Source organism: Coenobita brevimanus, chromosome 6 (genome assembly GCF_032717465.1).
Source record: "Coenobita brevimanus isolate Jiangsu-jjx chromosome 6, ASM3271746v2, whole genome shotgun sequence".
NCBI lineage: Eukaryota > Metazoa > Arthropoda > Malacostraca > Decapoda > Coenobitidae > Coenobita > Coenobita brevimanus.
The window spans coordinates 52,699,043-52,705,660 of NC_136959.1; positions in this window are offsets into that span (position 1 = coordinate 52,699,043).

The following is a 6,618-nucleotide window of genomic DNA, read 5'->3' on the forward strand; positions in this document are numbered from 1 at the left end:
GGTCTGGGGGGGTGGTAGCCCCCAAGAAATAAGAATATTATTTTTTTCAGGGAAAATCATTCTAATGGTTCACTAGTAAAATGAAAAGAAATTATAGTTAAAGTTATTCAAATCCATGCTTAATGAAGATGTCCTTTTAATGTGTGAACTGATTTGCTTCCATTTTGTTCTGAGACATACAGCCTGCCTTCGTTTTATGATGAGGATCCATTTGAAAAATCCATCGCTTAAAGCTTTATCATATATCAGGTCTGTTATAACATGAGTTCAGTGGGGATATGTTTTTGGTAAAAGGTGACCTGCCCAACTGTCTAAAAACAAGTTTTCAGCTTACCTAAGCCTAAATTGGTAGTTATTTTGCTTCACAGAACTTCAGTTGCTGCCTGAACTCCAACACCATGCTACAGTTCCATCACTGATACTAACACACCTGATGGTGACAAGTGCAAAGGCCATCTCTGAACAAGCAAGTGACTTTAGATATGTGTAAGGGTGATTGTACAAGCAAAAACAGTGATTGCTTATTAACCAGTGAAGCTTTGTATGGGATCATAATCATCGTATATGCAAAAATTCTATCATATTTAAAAAAAATGTCCTGGATTTTTTGCCATTGTATAAGTGATTCATCACATACTGGTTCACTGTACAATAAGGGTCTACTGAATATATTTATTACTCACTATCAGGTGCATGCAAGATATTCACAGAAGAACTCTGTGCAGTATATGAGGTGGTGCGAGGGGTGAAGAGAAGACGAAAAGAGGTGCAAGGAACAGCATGGTGGAATGAAGAAGTGAGACAAGCTGTGGCGCAAGAGAAGAAAGCATATAGTAAGTGGATGGGAAGCAGAGGCATGGAGGAAGTTGAGAGACGGAAGAGAAAGTTATATGTACAGAAGAAAAGCAAAGTGAAAGATTACTAAGAGACGGTAAGAAGAGAGTGGCTGAGGAATTAGGAAGGAATTTGAATGTAACATTGAGGGAATGTAAGAAAATGTTCTGGAAAAAGGTAAAGAGAGAAAGACAGGATGATAAAGAAGGTGGCAGGGAGGTAAAAGACAAAAATGGCTGATTGCTGGTGGAGAAGAGAGAAAAAGTGAGCAGATCAAGAGAACACTTTATGGAACTGTCCAACATAGAAAATGAAAGCAATGCAAGTTTAAGTGGCTGATGAGTGGCTAGGAGAAGGACAGAGATGAGAAGGAAGGAAGAAATCAGTAGAATGGAAGTAGTGAAAGCAATGAAGAATGTCAAAATTGGGAAAGCCCAAGAAATTGATGAAGTGTGTGGTGTAGTGTTGAAATACGGGAGAGAGACAGTAGTACGATGGATATGGAAGATGCGCAGTTTGGCCTGGGAGGAAAGTACAGTCCCAGATGATTGGATGTCAGGTATGATTATTCCCCTGTACAAAGGAAACGGGAAAAAAGAAATGTGTGGTAATCGTAATGGCATTTGTCTTCTTAGTGTAATAGGAAAAGTATATGGTAGGATACTTCTTAGCAGAGTTTGGGAAATAACAGGGAAAGGAGAAAAACAGGGAGGTTTCTGGAATGGAAGAGGTTGTATAGATCAGATGTTCAAACTAAAGTGTTTAATGGAAAACTTTCTAGAGAAGGGAGAGAAATTGCATGCATCCTTCATAGATTTGGAGAAAGCGTATGACAGAATGGATAAACAAGGAATGTGGAAAATGTTAAGAATATATGGTGTAAATGGAAAGCTGTTGAATGCCATGAAGAGTATGTATGATGGCACTACGATTACAGTGCATGTGAATGGTGAACTGAGTGAATTTTTCTATCTGAATTTTAGATTGAAACAGCAATGTGTCTTGTCTCCATGTCTGTTCAATTTGTATATGGATGGAGTTATAAAAGCAATACAAGGTAGGGCAGTGGATGTTGGAGGGGCCCTAATGAGAAAGGGCAGCATTTGGAAACCTCTGTTCTGCTGTTTGCAACTAATACTGTATTGTTAAATGAAGACAAAGGGGAACTGGAAGGCTTGGTGAGTGAGTTTGGGAGAGTTTGTGAATCTAAACATGAATGTAGGGAAGAGTAAGGTTGTGGTCTTCAAGAGAAATTAAGTCGCTAAATGCACAGCAAGGCTGGATAGGGAGGATATGGAAAATGTGAGTGCTTCTAAGTATTTGAGTAGTGATGAGTAAGGATGGAAGTTTAGAGAATGAAGTGCATGAAAGGGTACAACAAGGAAGTAAGGTGGTTCATTGAAAGCTGTCATAAGAAATAGGGAAGTGAGCATGGACGTAAAAACGTCACTGCACGACGGTATTGTGATACCTACTTTAACATATGTAAATGAAAGCTTGACCTTGTTGGAAGGATGCAAGACAAGAATGAGGGCTGTGGAAATGAGTTATTTGAGAGTAGCATAAGGAGTTGTGTGGAGAGACAGACTAACAAACGAGGACGTGAAGGAATGTTGTGGTGTGGATGTGGATATAATAGAAAGCATTAGGAGAAATACACTGAGGTGGTTTGGCCATGTGGAGACGACAGAGAATGAGAAATGAACAAGGAGAGTGTATGTGAGTGGGTGGAGGGGGGGAGAGGGAGAGGGAGACTGAGGATAAGCTGGAGGGATGATATGGAGAGGTATATGGGGGAAGGGAGAGAAATGGCATGGGACAGGGCAACATGGAAGCAATTTATCTGTGACCATCTGTTATGGGATTAAGGCTATGGAAAGACAGAATAGACTATCAGTTTTCATATGGATACAGATACAACTAGAATGGCACTCAGTAAAGCGCATACCTCCGCCAAGGCCCAACATGCAGTTCTTTTTAATTCAGTCAAGTCTAATCCAGTATCAAACTCATAACCCTACATTCATAAATACCATCCTAAGTATGTCTGATTTTTTTCACCAAGATCCATGCATTATTCACTGAAAATTTTACGAAGTGTCAAAAAACGCCCTATCTCGCAATGTTAAAGAAAGTGAAAAAAAAAAATCCTGGATCCGCACCTTTATCCGGAGCCACACCAAAATTTAACGGAGACTATTCTGGGCCAAGGCCCATTCTTATACCAAGTTTCATGGAAATCAGGCCAGTGGTTTTTGTGTGATCTTGCTCACAAACCAACCAACCAACAAACAAACAAATGGACAGAGGTGAAAACATAACCTCCTTGGCAGAGGCAAATATGAGAATTTAAGCACATAGACTGTTTACAATTTTTTTTGTACTGTATATACATACTCTTCTTCATATGATATGCATACAGTGCACCCCCACACAGTGCAAACTCACATGGTGTGAATCACCTACAATGCGAGGTCAACCCAGAAAATGATTATTTTTATCGAATGCGAAATCTGTGAATCGAACTTCCCAACATGCGAATCGGCTCTATGATTCCAAGGCAAAAATGGACTTCCCGCCATTACTATGAGTATCGGGCTGGACAATACGAGTCAGTCACACGAAAGCAGATGGCTGGCAATTAGTCAGATTCAAAATTGCTGGTGGCTGGCCAGCTATCTGCATGCCATCTACCAACTTTCCTGGGTAAACAGACACTTCTTCATATTGCCGCGAGAAGACATGTTGTACCTCGCATCCTGTGGTCTGGTTTAGCATCATAGCAGCACCCACCTGTTCATCATGGTCTCAGCTGTTGACTTTGAAGGCTTTATGGCACCTCCAGAAGACCTCAGCAGTGACAGTGAGAGTGACAATGGGGCGCCTCACCTCGCAGGGCAAGAGTAGACAGCTAGATGCCCCGAGCCTCGGATACCCACCCCTCTCCCTTCTTAATAAGGCCAGAAGTCACTTAAATAAAGGTTCATGGTGTTCTGTTTATTGTTTTACTTGTTGGTCCAACTAGAAGTACTTTTAGACAAGGTATTAGCAGGGTAAAGTAGGCTGGAAGGGGACCCGAAGACCAAACCCTGGGTGGGCTTTCCACCATATACAATTTTTCCCATAAGTTCTTTGGTTCACATAATGCGAAATCGTAGAATGCGAGGGTTTCTGCCGCCCATAAACTCACATTGTGTAAGGGTGCATTGTATTTAATAATAACCATTGGAAAATCAGGGCAACTTTGAGCATTTTCAGGCAATCTCCATCTGCTCCTCCAATGAAACACCTAATGTGCTATGTTTGTTAACAGATTTGTTATTGGTGGCCAACCATCCTACTTCAGAGAAAAACACACAGCTCCACAACAGTGGATGCAGGAATAAAGATGGGTGCCAACATGTGAAGAAGTGACAGCACATTTATTTTTCTGGAAGCTTTGCCAAGCCTAAAGCATGGGTCCGTTTTGAATGGTGCAACTACTTTTTTTTTTAATTTTACTGCTGTGATTTGCTTGGAAGGTGAGATTTTAATAGTGCTGGTAATGGTATGAACATGAATTACCAGTACACATACCATTAATGTGCAGATTCTATTGTTTACAGTTTAACCATCACTATAATTCCTTCATATCTGGTGGTTTTTTTCTGTACTTCATTCTCCCTGTTTCCACACTATCTGTTTTAGTAGAGATTTCTAAAACTGGATGGGTTAATATAGCCTTCATTAACCTTTTCTTTATATGAAGTATCTCCAGTGCCAAAGATGATCATCTGGTCATTTATTAAAAAAAAAAAAAAAAAAAAATTACAAAACAAAACAAATCAGTGAAGGAGTCAAGATTAGAGTTTAGGAAAGGGAACCAACTGAGTTAGACACCATGTAGGAGTACAACTTTTGTCTCAGCTTTTTACCATAACTCATACTGCTAAACTGGAGCTCAAGAAACAATAGGGCGAGTTTCAAAATAAATTGTACAAGCAGTGGAGATAAACATTCTTCTCCTTGACTGTTTCAAAATAACGTTGCCTGCATTTTTCATTCCAATTACATCTAAAGAGCATTATTCAAATAAGGAAAGACTTTTCTGAACTGTTGGTTTAGAAACACTTTCATCATTAACCCCTTCACCATTAGTGGGCTCCCAAGATAAATAAAATTGCCTGGCAGTGACAAGAATATAAGTGTCAAGGGGTTAATCCTAGATTTGCGGAGATTCTTCACTCCCAATGATGGAGAATTGAATGGCTCATTGTACTTCATTTTTGGGGCTGAAAATAATCACAGGGAATAAATGAGAAACTTAATAGTCAGCCCCAACTTACAGTACCAAGTTACAGATATAAAATGAACAATACAGTAATATCATTTGTAACATAAGTACAGCTCATTAGAATGTCAATGTTTGCAATACTCAGTACAGTAGTAAAGGTATGTAATACCACTAAGCAACCGATCCAGTTTTCTGATATCACAAACTATCATTAAAGCCTGTATTGTACTAGGCAGAAAACAGTTAACATGTTAGCTGAATGAGCAACATTCAACAGGATACAGCTTGCTAGGAAATTTGTTGCTGCATTGTGTGCTCAAAGGTGCTAAATATCAATTTTTCTTTTTTTATGGTAAGAAAAATATTTCATTATAGCACAAGGTAATAATAATAATAATAATAATTACAATGTGTTTCTTGTTTCTCAAAAGCACAAGGTCCTCCTTTAAGGAATTAACTAGCATTCAATACATGTTTATGCTTTTAAAGTTACAAGAACAATACAAATTTCACCAGCAGAATAGACTAACTAAATCCTATAACTGTCCATCATAATATCTTTCAGATCATAGCTCTTTGAAAACTGAAAGGCTTTGAGCTGCCTCTTGAACAGGTCAGTTTCCTCATGGACAATGGCAGTTTATTGGATAACCTAGGGGCTGTGTAGAAAAATGATCAATCAGAGAAAGGTGACTGATGAGATGTGTGAGCATCAAAGGTAGGGTTGCAAGAGGCTGACTGAAAAAGACCTGGGATGAGGTCATAAAACATGACCTCAGGATAAGGAGAATAGGGAGGCTGCCAGAGATCGAGCAGCATGGAGATCCACCATCAGGTGACGAAGGCCAACATATACAAGCATGTTGTAGCCTTCAAAAACAGTACAATTTGATATGAAGATCTCTAGGTTCATCACGATGCAAGGAATCATCTTCACTCCGCAACATAACACCTGGGCATGCTGGCAGAGGTTTTATCAGTTCAGTATGGTACTTCAGCTTACTAAACTTAAGAACCCTGAAACTAATAAAACACAGTTTAAATTGTATTCTAGCCTTTACATCAGTCAAACAGGGTAGTACTCCTGGGGTGAATGGCAAGCTGGTGACAGGAAGAGCAGGAGTTCCCATTTCACCAGCCCACAGGACCTGCTCCTAACCATCTCCCTTTGCTGCACCTTTTCAGTGTTTTCATTTACACAGAGTGTAGGCCAGCACACTCTCATAAACCTCTACCTCCAATTGTCTACACCAGAGTAAATGCGCATTAGATATCACACCTTCTATTTCCATCCCCCCTTATCTTTATGAATGGAGGTCACCTGTAATCTTGTGTATGGATTATTGATTTTATTTCATTTATTTTTCCTTCCTCTGTTCATCATCTGTAAAAAACAAATGTGCAACTCCATTAGAAATGAAGTAGTCAGGGTTCTGGGAGGAGGCCAACAATAAGCATAATTTTTCTATTCAGCAAAGACTGAACCTTCTTTACTAATGATTATTATTTGG